Source organism: Microcebus murinus, chromosome 4, assembly GCF_040939455.1.
Source record: "Microcebus murinus isolate Inina chromosome 4, M.murinus_Inina_mat1.0, whole genome shotgun sequence".
NCBI classification, from domain to species: Eukaryota; Metazoa; Chordata; class Mammalia; order Primates; family Cheirogaleidae; genus Microcebus; species Microcebus murinus.
This window is the reverse complement of record NC_134107.1, coordinates 72,122,990-72,138,544: the sequence shown is the minus strand read 5'-3', so window position 1 is coordinate 72,138,544 and position 15,555 is coordinate 72,122,990. Positions and strand designations below refer to the sequence as shown.

Genomic DNA, 15,555 nt, shown 5'->3' with positions numbered 1-15,555 from the left:
TTGCTTTTATGTGGAATATTGAATCAATGACTTTGCAATATTTTGAACACTATAATTCCTAATGTATGTTTTATACAATGAATTGGTAGCATGACTTTGCTTTCTTTTATTTTCCTAGAAATGCAGTGACAGCTACTTGAGATTTTATAATAAAATATTTTATTGTAGAATATATGAATCAAGTATGTCAATATTTAAAATTTACACAGTTTATGAGTCAATGGGAAAAGGCATTTACAGGATTAAGTTGCAGTATAAGATAATTGATAATAGCTCAAATTTTGGGTTTCAGGAGATAATTTTACATATTGGAGTTGCTATTTTAAAATGGTATGGTAAGTGCAAGCAACTTCATCTCTCTGGGTCTTATCATTTACTTCCTATGATTGAGATGAAGAATATTTGAGAAAACATATCTGTTTCTTACATAAGCATGCTTTTACAATGTTTATTATGTGAAATGGGGGTATCCATTATAAAAGATTTTCATTCTCAGAGGGGTTAGTAGGATATTAATTATATAGAATCTCTTTTATTCTCCTGTTGTCAAATTGTGCTTTACTTAATGAAATGGTGCCTACACTCATATTTATGATATCATTTATGCCAAATTAATTTAAAATAAGCACAAATGGTGTTAAAAGACTAACAGTGTCTTTGGGTCTTGGAGGCACATTAAAATCATCTGTGAAACTTTTTAAAAAACCAAACTCCCTGAGGACCCACAAGATACCAAATAAGTCTATGGTTTTTAAATCTCTCTCAGATGACTCTTATGTGTAGCCGGAGTCCAGAACCAATGAATTAGAAAGTCTATGTATCTGAACTATTTTAGGCTACTTTAGAATCTAGATTGAAATTATTACCCAGTAAGAATTTGGATTGATTGATTGCTGGAATGCATTCATTAATTTATTCATTAAATACGTGTTTGGTAACCACTGCATGCTAGGCACAATACGAGGTACAGAGAATGCATAAAATAAGATGCCTGCCCAAGAAGAGTTTGCATTATGTCAAGGAAAGCAGGAACCTAAATGAACAACTATGTTTTCATATAACACATTTTATGCAGGGCTTTTTACTAAAGTTCTATGGTAGCTCAAAGACAGTGGTTAGTCTTTTAAGGGTGTTGGGCAGTGTTCCACTCAAGCTGATCTTGAAGGGTGAATATACATTCATTAGGAAAAGAAGATTAATATTAAATAGCTTTCAAAAGGGTAAAACAGAGTCATGATGGAAAATATACGTTGTGTAAGGGAAAAGCAAGCCAATTGTGCAGAGATTAGAAAAGAAGGTTGGGATCAGACAATTGGGGAACCCAGGTGCCATGCTTCAGAGGTTAAACTGTATGTTACGGGCATTGTGGAAATGAGAGTACACCAGCAGGAAAAGAATGAATTAGAGATCAGTGAGATCTTTCACTATTTCTGAGTATCCTAAAGATACCCTTTCCAATATAAGGTTTGGAAAACCTAATGTTTCATAGTTTCTTGGATTATCAGGTTCAATTTGATTATCAGAAATATTTAAGTTGAATGATGACTGGATCTAAAATGCTTAATAAATTATTATATGCTAATAATAACTAACATTGCATCATTACTACAGGCAAGGCACTGGCACTGTACTAATGGCTTGATAGGAGTTAACACTTTTAATAATAACAATGACCTTCTGAAACAGTTATCACTACTCTGTCTACTTTGTAACTAGTGAAACTAAGGGATAGAAAGATTTAATAATTCATTAATACACAGCTAGTAATCTACATAGCCAAGTCTCAAATCCATGCAGACTGACTTCAGAGATCATGCTCGTACTTATATGTGATAGAATTTCTCATCTATAGTAATTATAACTAACAATATGTCAAAGGCTTACCATGCACCAATCTCTGTGCTTTGCAAATGTAACTCATTAAGTTTTCATGTCTAACTTATGGAATGAGTATCACCCCTATTTTATAGAGTAAAAAGCTAAGAAGCAAAATTGAATGCTTTACCACTTCAACTGCAGCACCTGGGTTCTTGGTCCATCAGACACATGATAGATCCATGTGTCTAGCCCAGCTCAACATCCTTACTAAATCTTAAAGAGACATAAAAAACAAATATTTAGTAACATAAAAGAATTGATCACTTCATCAATTTTCAAAATTTTGGGTGCTTACTACATACCTTTAAATAATTACTGGCTTTAGCTCGATAAATTGCTTCTAAAAAAAATGGAACATTGAAAAACAGCAAAAATCTCTTAAATCACTAGAATTATAGAATGTTAGACATAATGTTAGATTTTAGGTGGCTAAGACTGAATGTATTATAAGTAGTTGCAACAGCTGCATCTAAACCATTGTGAGTATAATTGTCTCTTATGCATACAGTGCAACGTTCCTGAGGATTCTACTAAGCAATGGATCCAAAACTTTGTTTGGAAAGATAAAAATCCTCTGTATAACCTTACTTGGTCATTTAAATGCAAAACAGAATGCTACTGCCATTATATTTAATCTATTTTTGATTGTAGGTGAAAAAATTCACTGCCTTTGCTGAAAATATTGACTAAGAATTACCACAAGACTTGGCTCTTTAATTTAAATACACTTACAAAGAGATGAACTCTACTAGACTAGAATGTGGCTTTTAAATTTCCAAGTGTCTAAAAAAGTGGACTTCAGGTCTCAAGCTATTTGTCTAGTTCCTTAGCATTTCTATCATAACTAATCCTCATTCCCATCATTATCATTACCCAATACCATGTACCGGTCACATTATAGGGACTGTACAATTGCTTCACATTTATTATTGCTTATCTTAGCAGCAACTTCACTACACAGGTGCTATTATTCATATTTTAGGGAAGGAAAACAAGAAATTCCCAGTCAACATAAAAACAGAATTCAGAAAAGAATTTTCTTTTCTTATTTATGACCCTAATAATCCAACACCATTATCCAAATTCTTTCCTACACATAGTATCGTATTGGAACAAAGGAGCCAGATTGTAACAGAGTGTGAGGGGGAAAAAAGGAGCCATGATTGCAGAATCTTCTATAATGCTTTTAGTTTGCAAAATGACTTTATACATATCCAGTAGAATTAGGTATTTTACAATTATCTTTTTTATTTTCCCATTTACAGATAAGGAAATGAAGTTTCAAGGTTCAGTAGCTTTTCCAAGTCTCATCATCAGGTAAAAGCCAGATTCAGTTTTCAACTGCCGAACTGTTAGGTCTGAAATTCAGTAGGTACTCTGCTACAACCTTGGGTGGGGCTAAGAGTTGAACTGGATCTGGATATTCACCTGTGCTGTCAGAGAAGTGGTTTGCCTCTTCTGATGAAAGAGTTAAGCATGGCTGAGGATCACAGAGTGAACATAAGTAGCTCTGTGTTTCCATATGTGTACCAAGAAGGCTGCTTAGATAGGGCTTCATCCTGGAGAAAGGTTGAAAGAAATAGTTATTGTTCCCAAGCACTCAGACTAAAACTATTTTATTATTGTATTTTTCCCCAGCATCATGATAAAATTAAAAATTTGCAGGGCCATATTTTAGGTCTGTCTTGCCAAATAAATTGAGAGATGAATGAACTTAGATTCATATGTGATGACTTGAGTTTAATTGAATTTAGTTAAATTTCCATATAATATCTGGATCTCATACTGAAGTTTTATGTAAGACCATATAATATGGAAAAGGTTTCTATTGTTGTAAAATTCTTGTTGAAGACATCAAGTTTTTAAGGGACATTCATATAAAGGTCTATATAACAATATTAGCATTTATTAACAGCAGCATCAACAAAATTCTCTTTCTGAGAATGAACTAGTTTTCTTATATCAGATAATGATAATTAGTAAGACATTTTTTTCTTGTTTATTAGCAAATTTATAACTCAATGTTTTCTGGCAAGCCACAGATACTACTTCAGTCAACACACTTAGGTATCAGTCACCTCCTTTTTCTGCATGGTTTTCATTTGCTATTTTAATAACATATAATTGTCTCATTCATATTTAGAAAATAGGAAGGTTAGATTTAATAATAAAATCAGATAAAATAATCTCCATTTTAAAGTTGAGCATACTGAGATGTAGTGAAGGTTTTCTAAGCTCTACTCTATCTCCACCAATGTCTTTCAGTTTCTAAAACATGGCAACTGTTGTCCTGCCTCAGAAGTTTCACATATTATTCTGTATGCCTCTAAACCCCCTTCTTTTCTTCCCCTCCCTCAGATAATCCATTCCTTCATTCCTTTTAACCCATATGAACACACACACACACACACACATACACACGCATACACACACAAACACACACACACACACCATTTTTTGCATAGTTGACTTTTTCAGGTCTTGGTTTAATATTACTATTTCTGTCTTAGAGAGATTTTTTAAACTATGCAATTGAAACAAGATACCAAGCCCCCTCCTCATGCCATGCTGTTATTTATAACTGTACTTGTTTTTCATTTTATCTCCCACAAATGCAATATATTAGTTTACTTGTGTGCCCCTTACTTGCCTTTAAGCTTCACAAGAAAGAGACTAACTCTATTTCCTTCCCCATTGCATCCCCAACACCTAGCCATTCCTGACACTTGGTAGTTTAGTCAACATTTAATAAGTGATATGAATGATATACATATATGTAATAACTACAAGTTTTCTAAAGCCAAGTAAGTATTTATTTTTTTCATCATTCTATTTTAGTGTCTTGTATAGTAACTAGTAACAAAAGCAATGACAATAGTAGATGCTTGATGAGTATTCATTAAATTAATGGAAAAATCCTTTAGAAATTACTTTTGAAAACCACTTATAATCTGTTATTTAATGGGTTCAGATAACCATATAGTTGTAAAACATTTAGAATTCCAACAACGCTTTTGAAGTCTAAAACATGAGCCAGCTAAATCTAGGGATCACAAAAGCAAAAACATAATGCAAGAAGTGGGTTAAGTGTGCCAAAGCTAGAGAAAAGTGCTGTCATTCTGTAATCACTCATATCTCCAGCAAACATTCACATGATTTACCATCAGTGTGGCTAACTTGGACAATGAAGGGCAGCATATAGTATATATGTTTTTATTTTCATAAATATTCATTTAAATATTCAAAATATGTGTGGAATGGCTTCTATGTCCGAGAATTTTTCTCTGAGTATTTGGAATATATCAGAAACACATACACACACACACACACACACACACACACACACACACATAAAGATCTCTTTCTTTGAGGAGTTTACATTCTAATAGAATGGAGAGGAAGAGCCAGACAGTAAACAACAAACATAACAAATGAATAAATTATACAGTATGTTAAACTATATTAAGAGCTATGGGGGAAAAACAGAGTTAAGTAAAGAGATTCAAGAGCACTGGGTTTGTGAGAGAGAAAAGAATTTACAGGATTAAGAGGGTAGGCTGATAGGGCCTCATTGAGGAGTTAAGATTTTAACAAAGATTTCAAGGAGATAAGAGAGTTGGCAGGAGAAATAGTTAATGCAAAGGCCATCGGATGGGAGCATGTCAGGCATCTTTGAGAAGTAACAAGTACTGGTGCTGAAGTAAAATGAACAAATGGGAAGCATACTAGGAAATGAAGTCAGAAAGGTAATAGTGTGGGGACAGATTATTTAGGACAATGGTAAAAACTCTGGCTTCTATTCTGAGAGGACTGGGAAGTTACTGGGGAGTTGACTTAAGATAACTTCCTGAAAAGACCACTCTGGATGCTGTACCAGTTTGGAGACTGTTGCTACATACCTGGTAAAAGATGATGGTGGTTTGATTCAACATGGTATCTGTGAAGGTGGTGGGAAGTGGCAGGATTCTAGGATATATTTTAAAGGTAGAGCTAACAGGATTTTGTGATGAATTATCATGTATAAGAGAAAGAAGGGAATCAGTGAAGATTTTAAGTTTTAAGCTTGATCAATTCTAACTATGAATGAGTTTTCCATTCTTTTTTCTTTACTGTTCTACATAAGAATTACAATATTTGGTTCATTAGTAGTTCAACCTAAGGCAAAAGTTACACCCTTGAGCAAGTTATAATCAGAATTTACTTTTGGGACTTAAAACATTGTTTCTATACTCTTTTTAATTTTAATTTTGCCTAATTCAGCATTTTACAGTTATGAGACAAAGCTACATTTTAAAATGTCAGTGAGCAATTTAAGATTATATAATCATGTTTTCCTGCTCATCTGAAAATATTACTATTGTTCAACATAGGGCATGCCCTTTGCAGTTTAGTTTTAAGAGCACAGGAAGTGGATATATCTTGGTAAACCACGTATTACATTTATGGGGTGCTTTATCATTTCCGGCATGCTTTGACATGTCTTATCTCATTCCAGCCTCTCCACAACTCTGAGAGACAGCAGAGAAGGACATATGTGCAGGAAATTGAAGAGTTTAAGTGACTGAGTGGCCAACATGAGAACTCCTTCTTGCCTAGGTTCAGCCCCTTCACTCCTGTGCTTTGATCCAGCTTCAGCTGATGAAGAAGAATGGGGAACTTGGAGTGCCTTGTGCATACTCAGAGCTAAGTGTCTCACACAAAGACCCAATCTATGACCTTGTCCTCATCGATGATGCCCCAGTCAATTGGGTTAACAAACCACCTTATACATTAGAGCTGATCACATCACCTGGATCATTTAGTCATGTCACCCTTTATTTTTTTCAGAACCCTCAATACTTTTGTATTTTCTCACCCATGCCATCTTTTTTTTATTCAGGAAGGTCAGCAACGGCTTTGCTGGCTTCTTTACAAAGTACTATAATTCGCTTTGTGGATTACAATCAAAGAACTTGGAAAATTAACAATGTCATCATTAGATACAAAAATCCAAGAAGAAAGATGCCATCGTAAAGCTCACAATATATGGTAAATATATATCTATTTTTCTTTGTCTTGTTGAATCCTGAAACTATCAAACAATAACTTGCCTTATTGTCAAAAGTCTGGTGGGGAATCTAATAACAGGCATTAGTAGTGTGTGCATCAGGACTAAGCCCCTTCAACTTTAGTGTCCTCATCTTTTAATCTTTCATCCAGCTCCAGCAAGCACCTGGCTCCCAAAATTCAGCAAGATAAATAAATGGGAATGATAATATTACTGCAATGTCTTTCTTTTCTTTAAATTAAACCATGCAAGTAATTTATACCAGTCTCTTTTTCAGAGACAGAAATGAAGTCTTTTGGGAATTTAAAGATAACCTCAGCATAATTGACAAGCCTGGACAGTTATGGGGATGGTGGGGGAAGAGAAGGAAAGTCATTTGAGAAAGTAAAAGACAGTTATCTGCTATGGAGGAAGAAATTTTAGTTGATGTAGAAAAAATCATTTTTAAGAAGTGCAGACAAGTGCAAAATGGTATTATGAATAAGTAATATCATTAAAGAGACCATTCTTTCTAACCACTCACACCTCTGAATCATCTTGGGGTTCCCTGACTTCCTAGCTCTCTCTACCCTCCAGCAGTGACGCCCCTTCTCCCAATCATTGTCAGAGGTTTAAGTGCCATCGTCAGAGAGCGGCTTATTATCTACCTGCTCCCCCAGCTTCTCTCTGAGTGACACACACCCACGCCTCCCCATGCTGCTCCCCTCCTTCCGCGACTCCCCGGAGGGAATCTGAGGAGCAGGAGAGGGAGCCCGAGGCCACCTTTGCCTGAACCCCAAAAACACAAGGTTTCAAGACACTGCCTGATTCACCCACGGAGTCTATGCCCCGGCGGTCCTGCCACCCCCCGCCGCGAGCCGCAGGAGTAGGAGCCAGCCCTGCGCTGCGCTTCCAGCTGCGTCTGCCCGAGTGCGGCACGTGCTCCGGGCGCTGGCGCGAGAGAGCGAGCGCCACCGCCGCGGGCTCCGCAGCCGTTCTGCCTGCTGTCACCGCTGCTTCCGTCGCTGCCACTAGCGCTCCAGCTGCAGCCAAGGCCGCTACGAGAGCGCAGGAAGCCGGCGAGGAGCGGCTGGCCAGGGGCGCAAGGCTCGGGGCGCGCACCTGGTAAGCACAGCGCTGTTTTTCATTCTCTCAGCTGTAGAGTTACCGCGGATGTAGGATGCCGCTGGAGCCCCTCCCCCAGCGCAGGGATGGAGAGCGACCAGGCAAGGGGCGGGAGCTGGGGCTAAAGAGACTCAGGAGGGCAGGTGGTGGGCAGGTGGAGGACTGGTGAAGCCAGGGCCGCTACGAGGTCCTGCAAGTTTAGAAAAGTCACCCTGCAAGGACGTGTACTGTGTAAATCAGACACAAATTTGAGGCAGGAGCCTGGGCTACCGCGGCATCGCTCCAGTGGGAGGTTTATGAAGATTATTTTGCTTTTATTTGCATAAGTGAGGGATTTAAGTGGGCTCGTTTCCATAGGAAACGAACTAAAAAAAATTGGAGGAGGAAAAGAAATAAAGATCTGAGCCAACGGATGCGTTTGGATCTCTTTCTTTCTCTCTTTCTCTCTCATACCGATACATGGGCATGGAAGGTGTGCGTTCAGTAAGGGAGGAGGGCTTCTGTATTTTCGAGTCCATTAGGTGCTGAAGGGCTAATAAGAGCACTTGCTGGTGCTTCACACCAAAAGAGGCAGCCAAGGAGGAATCTGGTTTGGTGTGGATACCAGTGTTCCATTTCTAAAATGACACTTCATTGACTACAGTACTGGGAGAAAGAGGTTTTTTAGAACTGTGGGCCATTTTAAGATGGTACACATGCAACTCTGGACCTATAAACTGAAGTTCATGTACTTCCATTGGAGCTAGGAAAACATATTTCCTCTTGGTTCCTTTATGGAACTTTGGCAAAGGATGATGATGGTGATGGCGGTGGTGATGGTGATGGTGATGGGGTGTGTGTGTGTGTGTGTGTGTTAGAGAGAGAGAGAAAAGAGAGGGAGAGAGGGAGAAAGGGAGAGAGGGAGAGAGAGAGAGAGATATGGGGGGAGAGAGGCAAGAGAAGGGAGCTGGATATGACTGAATAGACTGGATGGGGTGGTACAAGGAACAAGAACCTGGCAGTCAGGGCTGACATTACCATGTCCATTCATTTCCTCCCTGAGTAGTCCCTGGGCTGGTCTCTAGGGAAACGTGTGACCTTGAACAAGTCTCTTAACCTTTATGTACTCAGTTTCTCCATCTGCAAAACGTAGAGATTGTTCTGTATTTTGGGACAATAAGGTCCAATGCAGTGTGTCTATGATTGTATGGGTTTGAGGGTCTGCCTGCAAGGATGGAAGAACACCCAGAAAATATGGATAAAGAAAGCTTCAAAGCATTCTCTCTCAAAGTATCAAAGGCAGTTGCAAGACTCTGGCTGTCTTGTTAAAGTAATGCATGCTAAGAAGTCTGTGGAAATCAGTGAGGATACTCAGACACCCAGGCTACAGCTAGGGAAACCTGGAGTTCTGTGAGTGGTTTGGAGGGATTCAGATCCACAGAACCTAAGGTCATATACCTGTTTGGGGGTAGCAACTGGAGGATGTTTGATGGCAAGGAAAATTAGTGTCAATCCAGTTTAAAGGTTAGGCATTCAGGTGGTAGGAAGAAGGTTTGAGAGTGAGATACGCATATACCAGAGTCTGGACAGAGGGATTTGCAGGGAGAAGGGAATGGCTATTCCTCCTGGGACAAGGGTTTCTATACCCCTAAGAGACAAATGACACTTACCATGTCCTTAGTCCTTGACACCTCTTCTGCTTGTCTGAAGGAGGCACAGTTACCCTTTGCCCCTCAATACAGTCTCATTCTTAGAATTTAGGAATTTTCATCCCAGGTGCTGAGATGTGATGATCAACATTCAAAAATTCAAGTCCTGGGAGTGCCTCCAGCTCCCTCACCATGTGAGCATCTGGCTGCAGAGAGCTGGTCTACCCATCCAGATTCGCCCAGGAGTCTGTGTTCCTAAAGGAACTCACTGTGCCACTTGGTGGCACCAAAAAGTTGCACAAAGAACTCTGTTCTCTATAAATACAAACTACCACCCCTCCCTCCTCCGCTCTCTCCCCTTCCCCCCTTCCCCCCTTTCTCAGTAGCGGGGAGATTGCTGCACAAGCCGCCCTCAGCTCGGCTGTTCTACGCGCATTAAGCGCAGGGGGATGAGCTTGAGATCATTTTGGGGGGCAAGTCCGGGACTGGAGAGGCTGGCTTTGCCCAGCTGATGCCCGCAGCCCAACTTTTCGGGGGCTAGCTAGACCGCATCTCACTGCCCGCTGCACGGCCGACAGGGGGTAAGCTTTCTAAGTGTCTGTGTGCCCAAGTGTCCCCTGGCCAGAGAAGGATTTAGGAGCTGTTAGCTTGCTGAGTAGCTCACAGTTTGGTTTGGGGGAGGGGGGCGTGGGGGGAGAGGGGGTGGCCAGAGCCAAGGAGGTTCACATCTGCTCCATTTGCGGACCTCTTCGGTTAAACCTGTTGGGAGGAAAGGCGCAAGCAATGGGGTAAAAGAGGGAAGGTTTACAGGGGTTGAGAAAGGGATTCTGCATGCCTTCGGATCCGAGTTTCCATTCCCTAAGGACAGGTGCGCATGGTTTCCAATGCACACTGCGCTCCCAGACCACCGGAAGGCTCGAAATTGTGAGAAGCAAAGGAAGAGAGGGAGTGAGGAAGGAGGATCACTTCCCAAAGGATCGGTTAGCAGCCGCATCGTGGCGCCTGGTGCAGGAAGAGGGGGGACAGCGGGTGGTGCTGAAAGCACATCTCTTTCACTCAGGCTGGAGTGCCTCTCTCTGAACACCAGTCTGAGCCTCCCGCTCTTTCCTCTCCCATGTATTTATCTTTCCCTTCCTACACAAAGCCTGCTAGTTAACCGAAGGCAGCACCATGAGCGGCATGCTGAAGAGTGAGCCCAGGCTACAGCGACTTGGGGAAGAGAACCTAGGGCAGGCCCACAAGGCTAGACCGGTGGCGGGAGCCTAAACTGCACTTGGGACCTCTCAGAGGGAAGTGACGGGTCCACCTGGAGGGCTGTTCCACCTGGTGATCCACTTGCAGGCTGCTCCCATTTCCCTCCAGAGCAGGTGCTGTGGGGAAGGAAAATTGAGAGGATAACAAGCACTTGTGCTTATTTAGGCACACTCTCTGTGCTGCCTCAGCTGAACTGTAAGCTTGAGTAGCCACGCAGATAGATTCTCCAACACTACTTTCAATAAGAAATGGGCACAGACCAGTGGGAAGACAGCGTCTTCCTTCCACTTTCTTCTCCACTGTCTTCATGGTGTTTTATTGTTCAGAGTCACTCAAAGCTAATTTGTATCCCTGTTTGGAACAGCCGAAGGACCATTGCCTTGAACTAAATGCAGCTGTTCCTCCAGTGGGGCATAAGCAAGGGTTTTCTGTGGAAGACTCTTAGTTGCATGACCTTCTGTTAGGAATTTTAGAGTGTTCAGTTATGCTACCTCTTATTAAGTGTGCTCTGTGCTGTTCCCTTTGTGGAACACAGGGAATTTTCTCCTTTAGTTTTTTCTGTCATCTCCATGCAAGTACATATTTCAGAATCAGTTGTGGCTATTTCTGTCCTTTATAAATGTATACTTCTATTTAAAATAATCATTGATTTGGGAATTAAAAATACTGCTTCCTGAATTCATTGGGTTAGTAGTGTGCAGCCCGTCAAATCTCCAACCGTTACCAGTACAAATATCTTCAGCACTCTGGACAGATCCTTCAAAGGTTCCTAGCAGAAATATGTATGTGCATAGAACACTTTCTAACTGCTCTTAAGAAAAAAATCTTTCTCTAGTCATTTATACTCTGCATGACAAAACATACAACGTAGATATTTTAATTGCACCCCCCTAGAGCTTTGTGCTATCACATGGCAGTGTTTTGGCTGTGGGCTATATGCTCAAAAGAAACCAAACTCTTTAATATTCATTTATAAAACAACATATTATGATTATTTTGGGGAAGGAGATAGTATTTAAATAACCCAAATATTTGATGAGTTCTTTACTTTAATTTCATAGGTAGACACAGGCCTCTACCATCACTTCCTAGTACACATTATGGACATGATGACAAACACTCAGGGGAGAACTGAAAAATTCACTTGTGGATACTATATCCAATCAGCACAAATTATCCAGACTTGGGGAATACTTGAGTAAATACATACCACTTTTAGTTTTTGCTCTGGTTATTTCCATTGTTATATCACACTGAATATTTTATAGGACTCTTACTATATATTTTTTTAAATGACATTTTAGACAGAAAAATTAAATGACAATAAAAGGTAGGTGATAGTACAAGTAGAAAATATGAAATAGTTGATCATGAAAAATTTATACTTATTTGTATACTTCTTTAATGCCAGGCTTTCTATCCTTATGGATGAAGAAAAAGATATATTCAAATATTCCTCCTTATGCTTTGTTTTGCATATATATGTATATGAGATATTTTTATCCATATCTTTATATAAATAGATAAATCAAGTGTATACCAAGTTTATAAAATAGTGAATACTACCTTTTCATGTGTGTTGTTATATCTGACATATGCTAAAAGTAATTTGATTCATTTGGAGTTTGGATATACTAGAAGTATATTATTACATAGCTGGAACATTCTGCAGTTTGGAAATATGTGTTATATTTTATATTCAGCAAAATATTTATGCTAGCCCTTCAGTATCATTTAGCTGTCATTTTCATCAGTGAGTAGACAGCATAAGAGGACAGAAGAGGCATCAAAAGAAATATTTTTAGTTCATGATGTATTTGTATAACCCCCCCAAAAAAGAAAATTTAAATTTTGATTTTGAATTTTCAACTGTTTGTAAATCAGATATCTTTTTGGTATGCATTTATTTCAGTTGTTTGAAACATGTTTCTAAAAATCATTATGACATAGCTTGCTTTTATTTCCTTTAAATTCACAGAGAGGAGGAAAAAAATCTATAATTTACCAGTCACAATCTTGTTTGAATTATATGTACCTTTGGTCAGAAGGGGCACCAGACAAAAGTCTTGGTGCAGGCTCATTCTGGATCTAATAACTACCACTTATTGAGCATATCAGACACCACGCTAAACACTAGATATTTTATTTAATCCTTATATCAATAATATAATGCATTAATTATCTTTACCTTTTTGTTGTAAAAACTGAGTTTTTTTTCTTCCACTGTCACAGAGTTAGAAAAGGGCAGAAATAAAAAAAATATATATATCAGCTTTGTTTGGAACTCAAACTTATACTGCTTCACTTGTCCTAAGCTGCTTTAATCTGTGGTGTGATGAAACATCATGAAATTATTGCATTGTGGTTTCTACTGAATTGTGGTATGACTGGAAGTGCAGACAGACCCTAGATCCAGATTTACTGAGTTTAGAGTCCAGCTTTGTGATTTAACAGCTGTATAATCTTGGGAAAGTTGCTTAAATTTCTGTGCCTCAGTTTCCTCATTTTTAAAAAGAGAAGTTATAACAGTATTGGTGGCATTCAGTGAGGATTATGAATTAATTGCACAAATAAAAATAAAGTGCTTGGCCCACACTGAACACTGTATAAATGCTAGTTATGACTATTGAGCCCATTCAGGCTTTTGGATATCAAATGTTTCTTATATTCCCCATGTCATTAAATTTAATGTTCTCAACAACCCTATAGATTGCATTCTATTTTTATTTTGTGAATTTAGCAATAAAATGTAAGACTAAGAGAGATTAAATAACTTGTCCAATATTCCACAGCTTATAAGATGACAAAGCATGTATTTAAATCCAGGACCATCTGATTCCCAAATCCTTACTCTTAACTAGATACTGACCTACAGCCTGGACACTTATCTAAATTTTTGAATTCCACTAATTTTGAGTCAGCATAGCCTTCTTCCTCTACAAGAGAATGTGCAAATATTTCTTTTTATTATATATTCAAGGGTATTTAAAAATAAGCATGCAAATGCCTAAAGATAATCAGAAATTTAAATGGTACATAATTGCTGTCTCAATTATCTTCTTTTTTTAGTCAAATCATACAAGAAATGTAAAGGAAAGACTTAGATGCAAAAAAAGTACATTTTCTGTAATGTGATACTATTGGTGTTGTAATGAAACCAGATTTAAGAAGAATTTTCTAATGATTAGTTGTCACAATAATTCTGGTTATAGGTCACTGACTTTAAACTTTTCAGCATAAGTGCTCCGAGGAAAATGAAAAGCTTATAAACACAATGGCATGAATGGGCATTGTAATTATGAAACCTTCTTACATTAATTATATTTTGCAGAAGAATAATCAAAAATATTAAAAAAATCAATTTGCTTTAATATGTAGTAATGTAGTAGAATATTTTAAAGAGAGAGAATTAAATAATATACTATTATATTACTTCCTTAGAAATAAGCCAAAAATGAGATTTTTAAAAAATCAATATGTAAATTACTATATAAAGTTATCATTCATCTTATAATCTTGTTAAAATTATAATGATCTTTACATTTTATTTTAAAAGCAGTGTTTGAATTTTGAAAGTATATCATAGGATACTCTCCTTACATTCATGTACTGTAATTTGTGGATACTTCGAACTATACATATTTGATGTAAGGCAATACCATCCTTGAATCTCATAGTTTAATTTATATTTCTCAAATTGAAATTTTAACCTTTGAAACAAGATAATACAAGCAAAGACAAATGAAAAAGTAAAGAAAGAATAAGGCAATCCCATTTCAACCTATTCTCCTTCAGCATTATTTAGAATTTTCAGGTAAAGTTTTTGTGGGGCTGATGTATGCAGATGATTGCCTCTTGGTCGTGTTCTTCTTTCATGATTATGTCAACCTTGCCAGGATGACTTTCATGTAAATCAGTGGTTTTCAACTGGGAGTGACTTTGACCTGAAGGAGACATTTGTCAAATATATCTGGAGATATATTTGGTCATTACAACTGGGAGGTGGTGCTATTGGCATTCAGTGGACAGAGATCAGGGATGCTGCTAAACAACCTGCAATGCACAGGACAACAGCCCCTCACACTGAAGAATTATCTAGTCCACAATGTCAGTGGTGGTTGTAAAACCCTGATCTAAATTATGCCAGGAAACAGAGGTACCTGTATTTACTTGATTTGTTTGTATGGTTTCTGACTAATTTATGGGAGTTACACGAGAATCTAATGGAAGGTAGACTCTCCAGAATGCTTTGCAGTCAATCCATAAGGTTTAAATAACCAGTCCATTGGGTCCTTTGGGAGGTATTGTCATCTGTTTGCATCAAGTGTGGGTTTAGAGTTAGAGTTAGTTGGGCTCATGTCCTGACTCTGCCGTTTATTATAGGTGTGAGACTTTGGGTAAGATTCTTTACCTCTAAACTTCAATTTCTAGAGGTATTAATATAAGTAGTAATCAATGCCTACCTTACAGGGCTGTTGTGAGGCTTACCTTAAATAATGCTTGTACATTATGTAGTACAGAGAAGGCACTTAATAAATATTATTTATCAATAAATAATTAGATACAAAGTTTTAGAAATGTGAAACCACATATGCAAGCACCTGATGATTGGTAGTGTTTGACATTCTTTAGACTTATGCCATA

The 15,555-nt window shown here is 38.1% G+C and overlaps 1 protein-coding gene across 4 annotated transcripts in view; it reads left to right on the top strand.

The window, feature by feature from the left end:
- The first annotated feature begins 7,643 nt into the window (after positions 1 to 7,643).
- GRM5 (glutamate metabotropic receptor 5) overlaps positions 7,644 to 15,555 on the top strand; it is a 489,232-nt gene continuing 481,320 nt past the window's right edge. For 2 of the 4 annotated variants that reach the window (XM_076002410.1, XM_012745155.3), the window contains exon 1: positions 7,644 to 8,029. The gene's annotated coding sequence lies outside the window, so the exon portion shown is untranslated. Of the gene's footprint in view, positions 8,030 to 10,018; positions 10,239 to 15,555 lie in introns of those variants that run through there. The other 2 variants (XM_012745156.3, XM_012745154.3) reach the window with 2 other exon arrangements.